At 35.3% G+C, this 22,828-nt stretch overlaps 1 protein-coding gene across 4 annotated transcripts in view; it reads left to right on the top strand.

The window, feature by feature from the left end:
- Window positions 1–22,828, top strand: part of ELF1 (E74 like ETS transcription factor 1) — a 108,127-nt gene that overhangs the window by 24,577 nt on the left and 60,722 nt on the right. For 2 of the 4 annotated variants that reach the window (XM_019447397.2, XM_019447393.2), the window contains exon 1: window positions 1,444–1,574. The exons of 1 other annotated variant lie outside the window; for it this stretch is intronic. The gene's annotated coding sequence lies outside the window, so the exon portion shown is untranslated. Of the gene's footprint in view, window positions 1–1,442; window positions 1,575–22,828 lie in introns of those variants that run through there. One more of the 4 variants, XM_019447396.2, reaches the window with a different exon arrangement.

The following is a 22,828-nucleotide window of genomic DNA, read 5'->3' as shown; positions in this document are numbered from 1 at the left end:
TAGGAAACGACTTAGGGGTTTTCCAGTGAACATCTCCTGTGACTGCTCAGAGGGCCTTTTTTCTTGGTTTTGGGGCTCCAGTCATTCTAAATAAATGAGCTCTAACGTAAGATAAATATGATATTTGACGGCAGAAGAAGTGATGTGTTTTTCTTTTTAGCATAATTTTTTATTAATAATTTGTTAAACCATGGGGATTATCTTAGTAAAAAGGTAAACCAGACAGTGTTCAGTAGAATGGAATAAATAGGCACTTAATGGGCAGAAAGTTGGTTCACAACCATTCTGTTCTGTTGCAGTTTGTGAAGTTCCTGTCTAAGTCAGTGACAGCTTGTCCTCTCAGCTGCGCCTCTAGTAAGACAAAATGATTACTTCCAAGTAATTAACTGAAGCAGAAAACTTTGCCAAATCCTATTTACTTTTTGTAAAATATTAAGATGAAGTCTAGTGAGTAGTACTTTGTCATGTAAAGCACTTTTGAGAGTGCTTAATGCTTTCAAGCCATTTTGATCAATTTACACTCTTAGAATAAATTAATATTCATCCAGGGGACAGGGTAAGTAGTGCACTAACATCTCAGCTGCTTGGGCACCTTGTCAGATGTACGATGACTTGGAGAGCAAAACTTCACTGTCCACATCGTTTGTTGGCACCTTAGGGTCACCATGTATGGTGCAGCAGGGTGCCTGGCACATAGTACGTTTTTATTTGTGGAATATTTTGGTAAAGAAAACGGTGGCTATCAATTGGGAGCATAGAATCATGAACCGTGATTGCATTGGTAATCTGTTTAAAATAGAGTTTTATCAAGCTTGCGATACTATTTAAAATCATTTTGCTATATTAGACTTTAGCTCCTTTCTAACCGTGAATTCTTAAAAAAATTTATAAACCAGGTTAATTCACACTTATTTTTCTACTGAACTTTGAATTTTCTAGATTTTATGTTTAGTGGACTTGTAAATCTGCATCTGATACTGCAGTTGGCTAGCTTTTCCAGATTACATAGCAATGTACCCCTTTCATGTAAGGGTTAATGAGTAGCCTGGTTAGACTCACCAGTCCATTGTCACACTAAAAGCCAGAAAATTTGCTGTCTCCCTTCCATTCCCTCCCACATTTTTTTTCTTTTCATAGTTTTATTTACTTGATATATTAATATAATTTTTAAAAGTTGAGATTTTATTTTGTAAAACAACATACGGTTTTAATTTTGTTTCTGTGTAGATTCTGAGTTCTATTTTATTGTTAATGTTAAATTATGGTAATTAACATGAGCTGAATAATGGTTTAATCAAGGTAGATCTTGCTCCTTGGCTCTCTGTCTCTCCTTTTTCTGTACTTCTCCTCTGTTTTTACCTGTAGATTTGCATGTTTGACCTAGCAGAATAATTGGGTCCACAGCAACATGGGCGTGCCTCCCTTAGAAACACTTAGTTTCATGTATGACTCATAGGCTGAAGCACAGACACCACTTCCCCAATCTACAGGAGCCATTTTAACAGCATAAAACTTGCCGGATTGCTTTTTATTTTCAAGCCCAAAGGACAAAAAGAGAACGAGAATATTTGAAGGTAACTTGTTATGAGTTTGTGTGTTTGCTTCTGTCTGTTTCATGAGCTGATAAACGGAGGGTGGTTCTTACCTGTCGAAGAACATGGCTGAATGTGTTCTTTAACTCTCTGAAAAAAATGTGTGTAGTCAGTCACATGCCTGATTGCACTTAACTGCTAGGGGGAAACAAAGCATTCAAATTCTGGAAAGTTTTAGATCTTCTTAGAAAAGCATTTTTTTTATATTTTACATAACTTGTTTTCTTTGTTTGCCCCCTGTATGACTTGAGAATAAAGGAGATTTTTCTTTCTTTTTCATACTACAAAACAAACCAGTCAAGTGTTCATTTAAAAAAAAATCCAGTTGTATTTGTGGGATAGCTAGAAAGTTACAATTAAGTAAATTCATGTACTATGCGTGTGTGATACGGATGTTAAGAAAAAAATTCCGAGGCAGTGGTGTTGTTTTGGCATTTTGGTTAAAGGGAGGTTTGGAGACAACTCGGTCATAGGTATTGCTCATTGACTGTTCTTTCCTCTTTTTTCTTAAATTAATGAAATTATAACATTAATTTTTGAAAACTAAATAGAAGTTTAAGGAAAATGAAGCCATTTAGATAGATAATAAGTAAAAGTGACTATTAAATAAAGAGGAAGAAAGAGTAGACCAGTTCATTTAGTATCAGAAAAAAATAATAAAGTTTTATAATTCACACTGGAAACTTATTCTGGGAAACAACCTTAGATGCATGTCTGGCTTCTGAGGAAGCATGTAGTATTTCAATTTGTGTGTAAAGAAAAAGTAAAGAATATTGGCCTTCCCTCTATACTGTTGTTGTTAAAATTTGCTTGTTTTGAAGAAAAAAAGTAATACCTTTTGTGTGAAAGAAAAGATTGCTTAGTCTTTTCCTGGAATATTTATCATCATTGAAATTACGAAATTTTGGCTAGTGTATATTCTGGTGTGCCTTCAAGTTCTAGGTCCTCTGAGAAGCTGAGTGAAGTAGTATTTTACTTACGAAAGTTATTTATGAAATTAAAATTTGAATGCAAGTAAAATTTGAATATGTAGGGATTATGAATAAAATATTTGGAAATAAAACTTAAGTCATATATTATTGACTATAATGATGTTTAGCTAGTTCTTTGGAAATTTGCTGTTACTGACTTTCTAAGTGCTTAAAGGCCTATCTGCTGAAAGGGAAGATAGAAAGGCAGTTAGTTACTACTTCATACTCTTGGAAAGGGTTTTTATATTAACAGGTCTCAGTTTTGTGGTTTTGCAGGAAAGACATAGCAGACATTTTACCAATTCAGCTCTGAGCCATTTGCTATCATCTTTGTTTGCATCTTGCTGGTTTAGTCAGCCTTTGAGTAAGTACAGCCTGTATTTACTTCTAGTCTGGTCTGTGTGAAAAATCTAAGGAAACTTTTGGCTTTTTTTTTTTTTTTTAAGTTTTTAAAAGCCAGTGATCCATGAGAGAAAAATCTAGGGACAAACAACTAAATAAGATTTTATTTATTAAAGGCAAGTAGAAGGATTTAGTTTCTTAAAATTAAGCAGCTGGTATAAATAAAATAGATACTGATCATATATTTCAGTTTCCTATTATGTGAAGAAGACTGAAGTGGGGCTTCAAGGACAAGGGAAGGAAAAAAAAAAAAAAAACATGGAAGCAAGGGAAGGCCAGAAAGATTTATTTAGCAGTCTTCTTCCCACTGTTTTCCTTTCATAAGGTTGAATATAAGTGTAGATCGAGTCATCAGAATGAAACTTAGAATTACCCATTTAAAGAACTTAAGCACTGAAAAACACTGAAGATCATTCAGCTGCCTCACTTGTATAGATGAAGAAACAGTGGCCCAAAGAGGTCTTGTGACTTGCTCAAGGTTGTGCAGTGCCTAATGGCAGGGCTTCCAGCCCAGAGCTGCTCATGCTAGTCCACACTAACAAGTGATGCTTTGTTTGAAATGATCTGTGTTTCCTTAAGAGTAAATAAAACCTTAATTAAGTTGCTTGGTGATAAGTTTGGTAATAAGATGTACCAAATGAATTAACCAATGATCTTGAAAATGTGTTCCAACTAGTTTGTTTTTTCATCAGAGAGAAGATGATGCATTTGTTTAATTTCTACAACAGCTTTTTTTTTTTTCATTATTAGCATGTTTTCATAGTTGAAGAAGCATTGTTCGTGTCATTGCATATTTAAGATGAATCCAGGGGGATGGAATTATGAGGATTTGGGAATTTACTTTGAACTTCAGAGCCAGACAGGTTTATTTCTGCTTTAGTTTTATCTCTTGTTCTTTTAGGAGGGCAAATACTGTTTCATATGATGCCTTGTTATATTAAAGTGTATGTGTGTGTGTAAAACCCTGCATATAAGTTTACAAAGTCTACAAGTCTCTAAACTTTAACATTACACTCCTCTTGAACTGAACCTTTCCAGAATTAGTAATCTCATTCCATTTGTTTGTCATATCTTCTCTCCTCCTTTGAGAGTTGACTATACATACTAGGCACTTTAAGAAACTAATGGGGAATACAAAATCTTTGTTAACTTTTTGATGTATTTTATTGGAATGGTTGAAATTTATTTTCGATCTGCCTTTCTTTAGGTCTGAAATTTGGTTTTTTAAATCACTTTGCATGTAACTGTTGCATCTCCTACGTCTCCAAGTCCTCTAACCCAGTGCGATATCAGACCCTCCACAAGGTGGTTTTCATTGTCCTAAGCAACAGAGAGCACAGAAACAGCCAGAAAACATAGGCTCTCTCCTCACAAACTTAGATTCTTACTGGAAAAACAGCGTGTGGTAACATCGGTAAGATAAGAATGGAACCAAGCCACCAAGAAGTTAAATTCAGGTTCAGACTATTTGCCTAAAGGTGAAAACATGACTGCAACTTAAAATAGGGAAGTATATGGATCTTTAGGAATTGTTAGTATTGAAGACTGAGTAGCATTTGCCTAGCTTAAGGGGAGTGCCTTCACCAATAAGAATGAGAATGTAAGCTCTTTGAGGTGAGAAATGTTTTATTTTTTTGTCTTTTGGAACCTTTGACAAAATACCAAGCACATATTAGTAAACAGTTACTATTTGCTGCATCAAACCCTTAGCTACTCAGTTGGGCAAATTCTGCTAAAGTTAGGGGTGGCAAATCTTTAAAAGGCATGTGGCCCTCAGCGTAGTCTGTCTGGTGTCGGCACTTCCTAACCAAAGAAAAAAATGAAAATCTACTTGGTAGTATATGTTTTAAAGCAGTAATTTCAACCTTTGGTGTAATAGAGAATCACCTGGCTTCAACTCCTGAGATTCTGATTCATTAGGCCTAGGGTTTGGCTTATCAGTTTGCATTTGTAATAATTACCCTAAATGATTGCGGTGCAAGTGCTTGTAGGCCACACTTACAGAAAAAGTACATGTTTAGGAAGAGCAGTTACTTAGCATTTTAATATTTGAATTTTCAAGCACCAGTGATATTTTGAAGGCCACAGCCTCTGCTAAGTAAAGAAAGTGGCTGGAGTAGTTTATTATCAGTATTATAACTTATTTACCCTCTTCTCCCTCGCCCAGTTTTTTCTTTCTTTATTCCATTTTTTGTTCTGTGTCTGTCAACTTTGTGGCTTTCCCTTTTTCTGCTTCTCTAATTCTGCTTCTCCTTCTGCTCCCAAACCCACTGCTATATTGACCACAGTAAATAATTAAACTATTTTTTTTCAAATGTAATTAACCTATTTTTTATCTCAGTAAACCATTGCTTTCTCAGTGTTAGTTTTTTTTAGTTCCACTTGGTGTTTCATGGCATCTCCATTCCCTGATCCTTGGGGTTCTAGGCAAAACATCCCTTCCTGATTTAGGGTAGCATTTACAGCGTTTGAAAATCTTTCTGTCCTGGGAAATACACTATTATTATTTACAGTTGTTTGAGTCTGGTAAGGAGGTTTGTTTGTTTGTTTATTTATTTATTTATTTATTTTTAATACCGTGTGATGCTTGGACATGATCGAGGTTTCTTTGGACATTTAACTCTATCACTGATTGCATATTTGTAGGCTTTATCTTACATTACATCCCATCTAATGGGACAAAGGTATTCACAGACTCTTGTAAGGTTGTGAAGAACAGTCCATTAGTTGAATGGTGTGAAAATAATTATTGCTTCCATTGTTTGGCTAGAATATTTTGTTCCTTTGCTTAGCAGCTGCTTCATTTGGATGGTAGAAATTGAATTAGTAATCTCATTGAGTCAACTGAAATGATTACGGCAGTTTTCAACTGTTGGAGTAATCTCTTTCTCCCATTAGTGTAAGAACCTACTTAAGAGAAAGTTTTTCATCTCATATCTATCTTTGTGTTTTCTCAGATGGTCTGTATACTATAGTAAAAGTAGCTCTTGATCTATACTACAAGTGTCTAAGCATTTCACCCTTTACAAAAATGTAACTCATTTACTAATTGCTCTGTTGGTGGATAGAAAGAAATTACGCAGCAGATCTTTGGTCGTATAAATTTCTCTGCAGAAGCATTTTGATTTCCTCTCTTCCAGTTATAAATATCTGAATTAACACCATTATCGTGAGAAGACTCTTCCTAAACTTCTGTTTTCACTTTCATTCTCTCCCTGCTATAGGAATTCAGCTATCTTTTCTTTCATTTGCTTTTTTAATTGATGAATAGTAGGGTGTCAGCTCTTTTTCGTGTCCGTGTTTTACAGCGAGCCTGTAATGAAAAGCAGCCTCCCTCCTCTCCCCCTTACCATTCTCAGTCCTGCTCCTCAGAGGCAGCCACTTCTTAGAGAAGTTTTGGGGTTTTTTAAAACATTTATTTTCTTGGATCTATCCTTGTCCAGCCTTTTACTCTTATAGTAGAAGTTCTTCAATGTAACAGGAACTAGTATGATTTTACAAGGTAAAACATCATGTGAAGTTCATTATCTGATGGATGCCCAGTCATATAGGGCCTTGTATTTATGCAGAATTGTATACTTTAAAACATTTAAATTAAAGGAAATTGGTTATTTTCTGTGTTTTAGAAAAAACAGTCATGAACAGTGAAACAAATTTTACAGTAAAACTATAAATATGAGGTGTTGAATTAATAACTGTTAGTTTGTGTGAATCTTATTTTTTTACATCAAAATACTAAATGGAAGCTTATTGTAATGTAAGTAAGCTTAATGTAAGTATTGTAATGGGGCGATTCATTTTCTTTTTTTTTTTTTTTTAACTGAAATGTGCATGTAGGAGAATGTATAAAACATGTATTGTTTAAATATAATTGCAAAGTGTTTACCCATATCACAACCTAGGTTAAGAAATGGGCTCATTATGTTAGAAGTCCCCCACTCCTGTCCCATGTTTGTTTCTCCTTAAAAATGATTACTGTCCTGACTTTTTTCATTATACTTTTACCCCTTTGAACTGCATGTAAATGGAATCACACCATATATATTCTGTAGTGACTTGCTTCTTTCATTCAACTCTGTGAGATTATTTTAATTAATTTTAATTGCCATGTTATATTCCATTGTCTGTCCAGACCAGAATGTATTCACTCTTTCTTATTGATGACATTAGATTATTTCTAGTTTGGAAACATTCTTGAACATGGTTTGTGGAACATATGTGCAAGAGTTCTCTAAGGCGGTATCATCACACTGAGGTATGAGAGAAGTTTACAAAAAGTATGGAGAGAATGGATAGTTTAAGATCATTTAGAGTTCTTCATTATCTTTCCTAGCAACAGATGCCTGCCATTGATGCCTTCTTACCCATTCAGCATCTTACTTACTATGGTGTATTGTCCTGGGGGATAAAATCCTTGAGGACCCTAAACAGATGGGCAATTGATGCATTTCAGAGTATGTTGCAGACATCAATATATTTGACCACTAAACAGTTTACCATGCCTGTCATTTATTAACTGGAGTTATTTCAAACAATTTTGAATTAAAATTTTAACACAATAGATATAATATGGTCCCAGTTATATACATAAAAACAATATGATTATTGATACATATGTATTAAAGGTATAAAAATTGGACAGATAGGGACAACATCAAATTTAGGATAGTTGGGAGGGATAAAATGAGATTAGAGAGGGGATATATAGGAGTCTTTAGCTATATGTGGCCTTTTTTTCTCTTAAGAATCTGAAGCAGAATATGGTAAGATATTAGTATAAAGCTATTTCATAATAAATTTTCCTGTCTAAGGGGTAGTTATTTTTGTCCCACATTTATAAATAACTGAGAAATAATGTTCATTTGATGAGAAGTCGATTTTTATTTTTTAATTTTTTAGATTTTTTTTATTTTTAGAAGGTAATTTTTAAAAATGGTGAATAAGCTCTATCTACATCATAAAAAATATTAACTTCCTGCTTCACTGAATGATTAGCTAGATTCAGAACTAAGTTACATAAGACTGTGTCTATCCCATACAGCTAACAAGATGGCCCTAGACATACTTCTCATGGATAACTTCCAGCTGAGATCCATTAACAAGTTGGAACTATAGTTTGCCAGAAATAATTTAATATTTAGAACCATCCCACATTCAAATATTCAAAAACACATTTCAGAACGAAAAGATTCATAAAACACACAGTTGGTAGAGTACTAATTGACACTGATGAACTAATACCCTAAATTTTTGCATCTAGCCAGATTTATTGACATAATGGATGTTTCATCTGGCTTCCTTAAAATCCTTATTATAATGGTAGCATTTCCTGTATCTTTAGTGGGTTTTTTTGTTGTTGTTATAAAATTGATGTGGATTCTCTATGTAAGGGTTCTGAAATTTAATAATATAATTGTAGGAATTGCTATAAAAAAGTGAAAACATAGATCTTAATCCAGGTTTTTCCTTTCATAATCATCTCTTGGCTCTCTTTTCTAAGATATTTCCCACAGTGTATGTATAAGTAGTGGCAGGGACAAAAAAAGTCAAATGAAATTAGAAGTCACAGGATTTTATGGTTCAGAAGGATTCTTTTTTTTTTTTTTTTTTTTTTAATTATTTAGTGTTGAAAAAGAGAGTGAGTGGGGGGGAGGGGTGGTAAAGGGAAGGGGATGGGGGATCTGAAGCATGCTCTACACTGACAGCAGAGAGCCCCATGCAGGGCTCAAACTCATGAACCATGAGATCATGACCTGAGTCAAAGTTAGACTCTCAACCGACTAAGCAACCCAGGCATTATTCTTGATGCTACGGAATATATCCATGAATAAAACATAGAAAATTTATTCATGAATTATGTTCTATTAATTAACACCCATTTAAGATGTATTCTAATGTATACAAAGATTAGAAAAAGTTACAAATAGATTAGATTAGTGGTCCTCAAAGTGTTTTTTGGGATATACAGAGATGAAGAAAGCATACTAGAACTTAATTTTCAAAAGCTTTATTTTACTGGGGAAAAACTGTATCCCAGAGTTTTCTTTTCAATATAGTATTCTTCTGAGAGAGGATCTCTGTAAAAGGCATTTAATAAATAATAGCCCATCCTTGTAAAGAATTTGTATATTGACAGATATAACCCATGGAAACAAAAGCTCTTTGTGGTCCTCAGTAACTTTTAAGAGTATAAATGGATCTTGACACTAAAAGAATGTTGCATGATTGCAACCGGTGGCTTAAATACCATTGTTACAGATTTTTCCCTCCATTCTTAAATTTAATTTAGGAAACTATGGTTAAGTAACTTGCCTAAGAGTGAGTAATTTAATAGATCACTGATGCTTACAGCATTTGATTTAGTCCTTTTTCCTATTAATAATAAAGGAGAGTTTTACATAAATTAAATCAGAGTTAAAAAAAAATTACAAGTGTTCTAGACCAGAACTAAAATAAAAACATCAGTTTGGAGGTTTTTTCCCCAATGATGAAGATCTTAGGTGATCACTTTTACCATATATTTATTTGTGCCCCTCCAAGTTCTTTTTACAACGACAGCAAAAGTTACTAAAATTGGGGTATTAAGTTACTTATATGTAATACATTAGAAGGTATTAATTATAGTGATTATATAAATATGTAATGTATATTTAATTACACTTATGTTTAAATATTATGTTTAATGTTAAAATATTACATTGTAGTAAAGCAGTGCAAATTAAATGAAATTACCTTTTTTGCCTATCATACTGACAAAAAATTAAAGTATTGCAGAATGGTGAGAACACCATGAAATGTGTTTGCGTGTGTTCTAGTGGTAGAAGTATTAACTGAAAAACCTTCTGGAGAGCAATTGACGTATATCAAATGTTTTGACATAATCTCAGTTGTAGGACTCTGTCTTAAAGAAAATTTAAGGATGGGAACACAGAGTAAGCTCTGAAGATATTTGAACCACTGGTTTTAATAGTGTAGTAGTTTACAAGTTTTATACTTTATATCTTCTCAAAATTTGTTTTCTTTATACTCTTAAAAATAATGGAGGATCACAAAGAGCTCTTATTCATGTGAGTTACATTCATCAGTATTTACCAGTATTAGAAATTAAAACACAGGGCACCTGGGTGCCTCAGTCAGTTAAGCATCCAACTTTGGCTCAAGTCATGACTTGCAGTTTGGGAGTTTGAGCCCCATGTCATGCTCTGTGCTGACAGCTCAGAGCTTGGAGCCTGCTTCAGACTCACTCTCTCTCTCTCTCTCTCTCTCCCTCTCTCCCTCTCTCCCTCTCTCCCTCTCTCCCTCTCTCCCTCTCTCCCTCTCTCCCCTTCCCTCCCTCCCTCCCCTGCACACACACACACACTCTCTCTCTGTCTCTCAAAAGTAAATACACATTAAAGAAAAAAAAATTTTAAAAAGAAAGCACAGTTTAAAAATATCGATATATTGGGGTGCCTGGGTAGCTCATTTGGTTGAGTGTCCAACTTTGGCTCAAGTCATGATCTCACAGTTTGGAAGTTCAAGCCCCACATTGGGCTCTGTGCTGACAGCTCGGAGCTTGGAGCCTGCTTCAGATTCTGTGTCTCCCTCTCTCTCTGCCCTTCCTCTGCTCACACTCTGTCTCTGTCTCTCTCTCTCAAAATTCAATAAACATTAAGCAATTTTTAAAATAAATATTGGTACATTAATTTCTTAAAATAATAAACTCATTACATGTTAACTTAATTATTTTTATAACAGACAACTATGTTTTCAAAAACAAAAGCTGTATGGGAAGAAATGCAAATCTTTAATCTTTGGCCTAACAGAAGACAGCTAGATTTTCATATCTGCTTCTACATTAAATCTGTTGCAGTATGTTCCTTTGGTTGAACAACGTGCAGAAAATTTGGCCTACTTTAGATGTCTGCTTGGAAAAGGGAGATGTATTTTATAGCTGCTTCAGATGATTGTGGATTTCTTCTACTACACTACTGTGTAGTGGATACTACACTAAAACTCAACAAATGCTAGTCTCCTAAAGGTGCAAGGGACTCTGAAACCCTATCAATGAACTTTTTGTCCTCTGTAACATTGAAGTCCGTTTGTCTGCCTTGCACTTTGAATGAATTAATATTTTCCTAAGCAAGATTTTGTAACATTCATTGGTCAACTGAGTATTCCAAATGTTGACATATTTTTTTAATGTTTATTTTGAGCACAAGCAGGGGAGGGACAGAGAGAGAGGGAGGGTGAGAATCCCAAGTAGGCTGTGCACTGTTAGTGCAGAGCTTGTCACAGGGCTCAAACTAATGAACTGTAAGATCATGAGCTGAGCCAAAATCAAGAGTGGGATGCTTAACTGAGTGAGCCACTCAGGTACCCCTAAGAATCACGTTCTTTAATACTGTACCAATCTTATGGGGTGCCTGGGTGGCTGAGTTGGTTAAGCATCCAACTTCAGCTCAGGTTATCATCTCATGGTTCTTGAGTTCGAGCCCCTTGTGAGGCTCTGTGTGGACAGCGTGGAGCTCTGTGCTTACAGCTTGGAGCCTGGATCCTGCTTCAGATTCTATATTTCCTTCTCTCTCTGCCTCTCCCCAACTCATACTGTCTCTCCCTCTCCCTCTCTTTGAAAAATAAACATTAAAAAAAAAAATACCAGGGGCACTTGGGTGGCTCAGTTGGTCTGTGCGTCCGACTTTGGTTCAGGTCATGATTTCACTGTTTGTGAGTTTGAGCCCTGCATTGGGCTGTGTGCTGACATTTCTGAGCCTGGAGCCTTTTTGGGATTCTGTGTCTCCCTCTCTTTCTGCCCTCTCCTGCTCTGTCTCTCTCAAAAGTAAACATTAAAAAAATTAAAAAAAAAAAAAAGAATCTTATCAAAAAGTCTTTTTAAGTATTGGAAAAGCTAATAAGCCCAAAGTAGTGGATATAAATTTTCCAAAATTCTGATTTTCAGTTCAAAGCTCATGTTTTTTTTTTTGTTTTTTTTTTTAACGTTTTATTTTTGAGAGAGCACAGGTCAGGGAGGTGCAAAGACATGGAGGGACAGAGGATGAGAAGCAGGTTCTGTGCTGACAGCAGAGCGGGCTGGTGCGGGGCTCAAAGTCACAAACCCGGAGAGATCTTGACCTGAGCCAAAATCGGACGCTTAACTGACAGAGCCATCTAGGCACTTCTGAAAGCTCACATGTTATCATTGGTGACAAATGCTGTTGTTTTCCTTGAAATGACAGGGTCACTTTATTCATTTTTGGGAACATGTCTGCCAAATATCCAATTATGAATAATGAGTAATTCTTTCAAGTAAAAATGGCATTCCATGAGAAAAAGCAGCTAGTTTAGCTCACAACTCAAATAATTAGTATTTTTTCTCAAGACAACCATTCTATTTAGAATTTGACAGAAGCACTTTATGCATACTTCCTATTTTATCATTAAAAAGGCATGTATTTAATGTTTGAGATTTAAGAAATTATTTTTACTCTTTGTCAAGGATATTCTTAAGTGAAACTGGCTTCTTTTATAATGACTAGTGTGGTTTGGTAACCTAGCCCTGCTTCATGCTAAGGCACTAACAGTTACATCCACCTTTGCTTTTGCACTATTAGTTGTAAATGTGAACATGGTGCAAAAAGGCATATAATACCCTAGTGTTAGTCTGAAAATAGTTTTGACCTCGTGAACTCTCTGAAAAGGTTTATGAATCGTCTGTGGCTCTGAGAAGTACATTTTGGGAAGCACTGTAATATGGCAACTTTAGAAATAGTCCAAGAGTCCAGAAATGGGGATTAGTTAACTAAGGGATGATTCTTCTACACAGTTCTGTGATAGAATTTAAATTTGTGAAAGTTTATGTCAAATAAAAGCCGATTATACAGTATTTTTCTATGTTGGGTACTTCTCTAATGAGGAAATCAACATTTCTTGAAGAAAGTGAAAGTATCGATCCTGACCCGCAACATTTTCCTTTAATTGGTGATTTTGTGATTAATAAAGGGGAAATTAAAAGGCCAAGAAGGCAGTTGCTGGCTTCTCTTCTGTCCAAGGGGTTTCTGTGTAGTAACTGAGTTTAATTTTCAATATAAAAGGATCAATATCAGTATCAATCATTTTTATATGGTTTATGGAAAGAGGTGAAATATGCCTTCAAATTCACTTCTTCATGTAGATTCACTTCCTCATTGGCATTTTCTGATTTACATTTTCTTAATGTGTTCTTAATTGGGAGAACTTTGAGTTGCTGTGTATTATTCAGCTTCAGAGTGAATTAAAGACGTAAGTTTCTGAAAACAAACATAGCCAGAGATTTTCTCATTGCAGTTGATATAACATATTCATGCTGGTGGAACCATCACTGTCAGTAGTGGAGGGTGTAGCCTTTAAGCTGTCAGAAACTGTTACTGTTAGATGCCCCCCCCCCCCCCCGCCCCCTGGCCCCAGGCTTCTTGTTTAAGATCTCCACACATGGTTGTCTTATGGTGACCTGTGTTCTGCAGAAAGAACACTTTTCGTGAGAGGCATCATTGAAGGTAGGCTGCTTTGTAGATCTTAGATCTTTCTCTTTGTTATAATGGAAGCCTAATAACCATGACTTGTCTTCAGTAATAATACTTTTCTAAGCACGAAGTCAAGACTGTTTAATGTTTAAAATTTCTTTCAAATAATCTTTGTGTTTATTCAGAAATTTGTATCTTACATCTATTAAAGTATACTAGGAGAATATATATGATATGGTACTATATATGTAAAGTTTAAAATACACCACACAAAACACTTACATATTAAAGCCTAAAGAAAATTAATGTAAACATTTTAGATTTAAATTAGAGTAATTAAAATTAATGTTATGTGTGTTTTAATTTGAGAGACAGTTTGAAACAGCTTGCATTTAGAAACAGATGATTTATTTTGTAAATAACCTTACTGAAAATGTTTTATGATATGAACTTTCTACACTAGATGTTCTGTTTGATCCTTTGATCTGTGGATCAGAGACAAATTTGTGTATTATAGAATAATTTACAGCCTCTTAGTCTGAGGAATAAACTGAAAGGGAAAGCGTAACACATTCTTGCCCTTGTTACAATCAAACAGTTGCACACCATTGTTAGCATATTTGATTTTTGAGAAGGTGGTGGATGATAGGTTCTTAGATGCTATGAGACTTCCCACCATTTAGGGTGATTGACCAAGCATCAGACAGAGTCACAGGCTGTGGGAAAGGAACTAATGTGTAAGGAAATGGATACTTCCCTTGTGGTTCCGAGAGCATTTATTCCTAAATACTGGGGACGGTTGAGGTAATACATTTATTTATAAGTAAGAGCAGCAATGTACTAAAGACATGCTAAGAAGACACTAATAACTCGTACACTCTTGAGAAGAATGAACTACATCCTTCCACTGAAAAATACTGGGTAAGAAAGAAATTGTTTTCCAAGCCAGTCATTTAATAAATGTTACTTCAGGAGCATGGCTCCATGCTTGAAGTTTACTATTAAGTGCATACTAAGCTTTGTTTAGGAAAGAGAGGTGACAGGAAGCTCAGGATGGGTTTATGTGCAGTAAAATATTGAGTCATTTTGAACATTGACCTAGAAAGGAATAGCACTGAATCTTGGTGAAATGTAGTTGTGGTAAGGTAAGAATTGACCAATATGAATGGAGAAGATGGCTGCATTGCACCCAGAACTTTATAGATTGAGGCATATGAGTGATGAACTGAGGTGGTTCTTAAGAATTATTGGTTTGGAAGGCAATTTGGCATGATGAAAATTAAGCATTTCTGTTTTAGTTGTAATTAATTGGAAGTTTGCTTAACGTGACTTGAAGCAGTAAGAATTCACTTTTTGAGAATAGAGTTTTATTTAGTTTATGTAATAGTTGAGAGTTGAACATAAATGAGTAAGTAATATTAGCCAATTTGGGCAAGGGAGTAGAGATAGCTTGGTTGCAGGGGGTGGGGACACAAATTATAATTTGGGAAGAGTGCTGACAAGAAACCAAAGTGACCAAAGATCAGAGAGGCAAGTAATCTGTCCTGCTTTGTTGTGAGACAATTGCTTGAAGATTAATTTTTTTTTTAAGGTGGTACTTATCTTTTACTTATCTAGGTGGTTAAGTGTTACTTATCTAACCAGTTTGAGGGCTTGTTCTGTTGTTTAGACACTTGATGTTTTACTCCGTCATTGTGGTTAAGTCTTAATTTGTAAGATGTTAACTCCTAAGAATACTTTTTTAGAAAACTGTAATAATGAGTTTTTGTGTGCAACTTGGATCCCAACCTCAAAATACCTTTTTACTTGCTCTGTTTTCATAAACACTCTTCACCATTTGTATGGTATATTTGACTGTGCTTTAATACATTTTCACGTAAACTATTGGACTATTTATAAAACAAGACATAAAAATGTAGCAGAGAAGGCAGGAAATACTTGACGTTTGTATGCCATATCTTGTTGTCTGCTTCCTGTCAGTTAAACCACGATGAGAGGAACAGAGACACAGATGTACAATTGCTGCTTTAATTTCCCATTAGGGAGACCAGTTAAGTATAAGACTTGTTTCATTAAACTTGTGTCACTTGTTAATTCTAGTTATGTTGTAGCCTTGTTTTCTATTATAAGGACTATGGATTACAATTAGATGTTTGATATAGAAAATATAACTTTTACATAATTAAAAATGTGTTTATTTTTGTGGAAAAAATTTTAATTTATTTATTTTGAGAGAGAAAATGTGGTTGGGGAGGGGATGAGAGAGAGGGGGAGAGAGAGAGAATCCCAAGCAGGCTCTGCGTTCCCAGCATGGAACCCAGCAGAGCCGAAATCAAGAATTGGACGCTTAATTGACTAAGCCACCTGGTGCCCCCTTTTGTAAAATTTTTATAGGTCATAAGAGATTGGCTTTCAAATTTGTATATATGATATACCTTCAGTATGAAGTGATAAGCTAATATTTTTATCTCAGAATTTTAGTATTAAAGTGTTAATTTACTTTTGTATTTTGGCATATCCAGATTCTTTAAAATATTTAAAGCATTTTATGGTACAACTTTAAAATGACAAAAGGGAGGTCATAGAGCTTGGCTTATTCGAGACAATATAGTAGATGGAAGAACTAGGATTTGAATGTATATCTTCTGATGCTACATCCTATGTCCTTTTAGGAAAAAGTTTGTTTTCATTAAATTGCTATTTAGTTATTATTCCATGATTAAAATATTTGAGTTTACCTTTGCCTGTTCTACCTGGAATGTCCCTTCCCCCCTTACATTATCTCTACTTTGGAAAAAGATACACTATCCCTAAAGAAATGACCCACATGTCACTTCCTTGTGAAGTTTCTCAAGTTCTCACAGGTATTTATCTCTTTCTCTCTATTCCCTTAACACTTGGTTAACTTATTTATTTACATTGTTTTATAGTTATCTGTTTATATACTTTTTTCTTGCTTTAGGCAGTGAACTAGCTACTTCTTTATTTTTGTATACCCAGTACCTAGCCTATAATAGATTACTTTTTGGAGGAATAAATGCATGCTTGATACTTCTTTTCTTCCATTCTAGAAACAAAAAGCTGATTAAAGAACTACAATGTGACTCTTTTCTACAATATTCCTTTATGGTTTATTTGTAAAAACAATTTCATTATAAGGTTTCTTTCCTACTTTTGCCCTCCACTTGTTTGTTTTTTGCTTTTTGTAGAAATCAAGTATTCTTAATGAAATTGTTAGTGTTTGCAGCATATTAACAGTGGTGATTGTTTTTTGGTTCACTCAGAAATGTAGCTGAGAATACCTTAGTTATCACTGATTGTTGAGCGTCAAAAATCTTTTAACTTTTGGGGTGCCTGGGTGGCCCAGTAGGTTAAGCATCCAACTTTTAGTTTCAGCTCAGCTCATGATCTCACACTTTGTGAGGTCGAGCCCTGCATTGGGCTCTGTACTGACAGCAAGAAGCGTACTTGGAATTCTCTCTCTCCCTCCCTCTCTCTCTCTCAAAATAAATAAACATTTTTTAAAAATCTTTTATTTTTGTCTTTAGATTAATCTGGTGAAAATGTCTAGCTCTTCATTACAATTTTCCTGGTTTCTCCACTGAAAGGAATAATTCCCTTTACTACTACTTCTTTTCCCTATGTTATTTTCTGTTCTTGTCTCAAAGTGTTTTGTACTTCAGTGATTTGGAGCCTCTAAATTAGCCTTATTATCAACAGAGCAAGATTCTTTGCAAGTAGGACTTTAGCTTAGATCTCTCTATTCTAGGAATGTTTTGTTTTTTTTTTTAACTTTTTTTTTACTTTTTTTTATTCTTATTTTTGAGACAGAGAGAGATAGAGCATGAACGGGGGAGGGTCAGAGAGAGGGAGACACAGAATCCGAAACAGGCTCCAGGCTCTGAGCTGTCAGCACAGAGCCCGACGCGGGGCTCGAACTCACGGACCGTGAGAACATGACCTGAGCCGAAGTCGGCCGCCTAACCGACTGAGCCACCCAGGCGCCCCTCTAGGAATGTTTTTAAAAAGTTCATGTATTAACAGCTTTTCCAGCTGAAAATTGATACAGGTTCCTATGTTATTTTTTATTTATTTTTGATTATTATTTTTAAAATGTTTATTGTTTTTGAGGAGCACGTGCAAGCGGGGGATAGGCAGACAGAGAGGGAGAGAAGATCTGAAACGGGCTCTGTGCTGACAGCAGAGAGTTTGATGAGGGGCTCAAACTCATGAACCGTGAGATTATGACCTGAGCCAAAGTTGGATACTTAACTGACTGAGCCACCCCTCTATCTTATTTTTAAAAATCAAATTTAAATGATCAAGTAAAAAACATTAACTCAAATCTTAGGATTCAGATCTGCTTTTTAAAGATTAAAGGAAAAATTATAAAGTATATGAATTTCATTTTTTAAGGAGTTTCAGAAGAACCAGTGAAGTAGTTCTTAATATTTATTAAAACCTGATTTAAAAAACAAAACAAAAACACCTGACAAAGGCTATACATGTGGAGAATAGTTCATAGGGTTGTTGAGTAGGGCTTCCCATTATTGCACCATTTGCTGGTGGTATTTCTGTATTTGTGTTTTTCCTTGTTTGAATCAGAAAATACATGTATAGATGTCACTTTGAGCATAGCAAAGTCTAGCATACCACCAGTTGGTTCTGGCAGGTGAGGAAATCATGTAAAATTCTGTGAAATGCTAAAGCAGACAAATGGAAACACTAATCTTTTATCATTTTAATAGAGAATTTCAGTAAGTCTTTTTTATTAACAAAAGGCAATGTCCTTTGATCTTGTGGCCTAATTTTGACTCTCAACACAATGTACTTTTTTCTTTTTTAATGTTTTTTTAAATTGTTTTTATTTATTTTAGAGAGAGATGGAGCAAGTGGAGGAGGGGCAGAGAGAGAAAAGGAGACAGAGAATCCAAAGCAGGTTCTGTGCTGTCAGTGCAGAGCCCTATGTGGGGCTTTACTCACAAACTGTGAGATCGTGACCTGAGCCAAAGTTGGAACTCTTAATCAACTGAGCCACCCAGGTGCTCCAACACCGTATACTTTTAATATGCTTTTAAATTATGTTAATAAGGAACATACAGAAAAAAATTATATAAGTCTTATTCTCAAGTAGCTCATAACCTTAAGAGATGGGACATAGTAAATAATTATGGGATAGCATGGGAAAATAAAATTTGTGTCGACCCCTGCTATATCATGAGTATTATTGTGATTAGCATTTGTCTTAGCTGGCAGACTGTGATTGCCCATAAGGCAAGACTGGGTCTTAGCCACTGTCTGTTCCCTGTCCTCCCTCACCCACCAGCATCTGGCAGATAGGTCCCTATGAGTGCTTGTTAAATAAATAAAAAATATAGATAGTACTGATACGATTTCTGAAGGCCATCTAGAGTATAAGAAGAGATAATACAGGGAGAATGGTCTCTTCCTTGAAATGTTTATATTTGTAAAGAGAATGCTTTTTAAAATCCTAATAAACTTTATTGTGGTTAAATTTCAGTTCACTTAAAGTCAAAATAAAAATTAAAGTGAAATAGAGGCCTTTAGGAATCTACATCTAGGTTATTAATCAGCTTTGCCTGAAAGAAACCTGCCTTTGGATTTAGCTGTATCTCTCCCCTGTCTACATTCCCATCTCCTGTTTTTCCCTTTCCCTCTTCATAGGTACTTCCAAATTGTCTTAAAGATGCAGCACCTCTCCCACAACTCTTACTCTCCTCTTGGAGTAGGAGAGGTCACATTTTCTGTGCCCAATTGTTGGGGGGTCAGAGATAGTGGGAGATAGACATGGAAGGAGAGTGGCAGAAGTTTCTACTCATGGTGTAAAATAGCAACTTGTACTGCCTGACATTTTTAATGTCCCACATTTTTAACTCAGAATATTTTGAGGGGAAACATAATTGTCCTCATTAAAATCACGAATTAGATCAAGAAACAACAAGTGTTGGTGAGGCTGTGGAGAAAAAGGAACTCTTGTTCACTGTTGGTGGGAATACAGATATACTGGTTCAGCCACTTGGAAAACAGAGATTCCTCAAAAAGTTAAAAACAGAACTGCCTTCCTATCCAGTAGTCACACTACTGGGTATTTACCCCCCAAATACAGAAACACTAATTCAGAGGGATACATGTACCCCTATGTTTATTGCAGCATTATTTACAATAGTCATATTATGGAAGGAGCCAAAGTGTTCATTAATAAACAAATGGATAAAGTAGATGTGGTGTGTACATAGAAAATAGATACAATGGAATATTATTCAGCTATAAAAATGAATGAAATCTTGCCATTTGCAACAACATGGAGCTAGAGAGTATAAATGCTAAGTGAAATAAGTGAGTCAGAGAATGACAAATACTATATGATTTCACTCATATGTAGAATTTAAGAAACAAAACCGCAAACAAGGGGAAAAAAAAGGAAACAAACCAAAACAGACTCCGTAAAGTAAAACTGATGGTTACCAAAGGGGAGGTGGGTGGGCTGATGGATGAAATAGAAAGGGAAAAAAAAAAGGTAACTAGATTAGAATCCCCATGAAAGTAGAAGTTTTGGTCTGTTTTGTTCACTGCTGTTACTTGTTTAACACAGAACAGAGCCTTGAGATATTGTAGGTGCTAAGTGGATATTTGTTGAATGCATAAATAGGTAGATGAGTGTGAGCTGAATTGAGACATGTGCTCAAACTCTCCAAACAGCTTGAGCGTTCATTTGGCAGATATTTATCATTGAAGCATCTGTGTTAGATGGGGGAGTGTGGTGGTGACCCTGACCATGTCCCTGCCCTTATTTGGTTGGCTCTCTCAATCCTTGTATCTTTATGTAAATAAAGTGAGGTGGATATTACTGATATGAAGATTAAATGACAGATACAGTAAAGTATTTAGCATAGGGCCTGGCACACATAAATGGATTATCTATTACTTTCTTCCACATACTTACTTTCCAAGTTGTTACCATTTCTTTCTCAAGCTCCTTGAGGATAAGTGTCATGGTTCTTTGTGTCTTTTTTAAAAATCCAGTGCTTGTTATCAGTGTTTAAGACTTAAGTAAAGGTAGTATATATGTTTTGCCTTGAAAATTATAAAGCACTTTTTTAGACATTAGGTATTACTAAAAATTATCAATAAACCTTACTGTGCTCTTGTACAATTTCTGGATGTGTCTTTATGCAAAGGTATATTTTAAAAATTTAATAAGTGCCTATTACATCTACTAAGGTGACTTGGAATTCTTGAACTTTGCAAGAGTAAGGCAAAGCCATAAAGCAAAACATACCTCTGCTAAAGAGCAGGTTTAATGTACCCTTACTTGGTCAACTACATGTGTTCACAGGACCACCTGTCTTCTGGACATCTATCTGGAAGAAAGTAGAGACTCCTTGAATGTTGGTGATAGCAGTCTCTGTTAAGTGACTAAGAAATTTGCATCTGTCATGAATATGACATCTTTCTTCATTGAGTAACTAAATCAGCATCATCTATTCAAAATACTTAATACTAAATGACAGGATACAACCTCTCTAGGTTCAACTAGTTCACATATTTCAAAGTTCCATTCTTATTTGAATGGACGTAAGGCAGTTTTGATGTTCAAATGAGTAACTTACAAGAAAGGTTATGTGGTAATGTTAATATCTTTTGAAAATTTTATTTTCTTGTTTCCCCTCTCTTCCAGTTCTTAGGCAGAGAACAAAAACTTAAGTAAATTAGTTAAGTGAATTTTTTTTTAAACAATTTTCCAACACTCTAGGCAGTTTAAAAACCATTGTTGAGGGGCGCCTGGGTGGCTCAGTTGGTTAAGCGTCAGACTTAGGTTCAGGTCATGATCTCAACGGTTCATGGGTTTGAGCCCGGCATCCGGCTCTGTGCTGACAGCTCAGAGCCTGGAGCCTGCTTGGATTCTGTATCTCTCTCTCTCTCTGCCCCTCCCTTGCTCATGCTCTCTCCTTGTCTCTCAAAAATAAATAAACTTAAGAAAAAAAAAAAAAACCATTGTTGAGAATCTCGATAAGTAATTAATGAAGAATTTAAGGAGGGCAGTGTCCACATTGGTGCCTGGAAGCTATTGGTGTAGCAGTCAAGTTGTGGAATGTTTGTTTAAGCTGTTCCCATCATTTTTGGATAGTAGTTACCAGATCCCACGCATGTGACTTGCATTGGGCTTTGTGTTCATAGGGACTACACTCTGTTGTTGCCATTTGATTTGAAAATCTCCAGGGACTTTATGCCTCTTCCCAAATCAAGCCTAAATACTACTGCCTGATTTTCAAGACTCCATAATTTGGTTTTACTTTGCTTATTTAACCACGTGTTCTACCATTTCCTGTTGACGCCTCCTTAGCTGTTGTCAAGCTGCTAAGTGTCTTCAGGTTTACTTTGGTCAATTTTGATTCTCTGCATTCTTCTGTGTTTCAGCATACATGCAAATGCACACACATGCTATACTTTATCTTATCCTTTCCCTTAGTGTCTCCACATCCTATTACCTTCCTTTAAAAGATTGATTTTAAGTCCTTTGTTGTCTGTGAGTGCTCCTTGACCTGTTTGACCATCCCTTCTTCTGAAATGCTGTAGTACTGACCAGCTTTATGAGCATTTAATTTTATACTACCTTTTGGTGTTCAGTTATTGTCTCTTGTTTCCTGAACTAAATTGTGCATGTCATGGGAACAAGGCCATGCATTATCTTTTTGTATTTACCGTGGTACTGAGTTTAGGGGAAGATCAGTAAATATTCATCAGCTTTTTACCACTAAGTCAATCAGTAGAAGCATTCTTTCTTTTAAAAATGAATGCTATGGGATCTTCTGATTAGTTCTGGATATAAGATAAGTGTAACAAAACTGTTTCCTCTCAGAGAAGACCTAATGCAAGATGTTGATGCACTTCAATTAACAGTAACCAAAATGGATTCATATGATTGAAAATTTGAGTGAGCAATTATATTATGAAAGGTGGAAGGCCTAATATTTTAATTATTCTGTATTATAAATTTGCATATTTCTTATGAGTAGTAATAGAAGTTTGCTTCTATCTAAAATTTGTACAATAGGAAGATAAAAAGCTACATGTATAATTTATAAATGTTGCATGTGTATATTTTAAGTATGTGTGTTACAGTATTAAGCCCTTGCCCTTCTACCTTCTTACCTCTCGTCTTGCGGTTTTATTTGGGTCTAGTGTTTTGGTGCCACTGAATTTAGAATCTTAGCTGATTGCCAGACAGTTGTGAGAACAATTATAGGAAGAATTCCATTTTAAGGATCTTGACATGGGACACCAGAATTGTTTGATTAAATCCAGACTTATTTAAGATAGATTTCTATTATTTAAAGAAGAAAGGGGGTAATATTATGAAAAC

The sequence above is a fragment of the Panthera pardus genome, unplaced genomic scaffold (genome assembly GCF_024362965.1).
Source record: "Panthera pardus isolate Hobbes unplaced genomic scaffold, ASM2436296v1 HiC_scaffold_1, whole genome shotgun sequence".
In the NCBI taxonomy this organism is placed as follows: Eukaryota; Metazoa; Chordata; class Mammalia; order Carnivora; family Felidae; genus Panthera; species Panthera pardus.
Note: the sequence above shows the minus strand (reverse complement) of the source record. Positions and strands in the feature narration are given on the sequence as shown.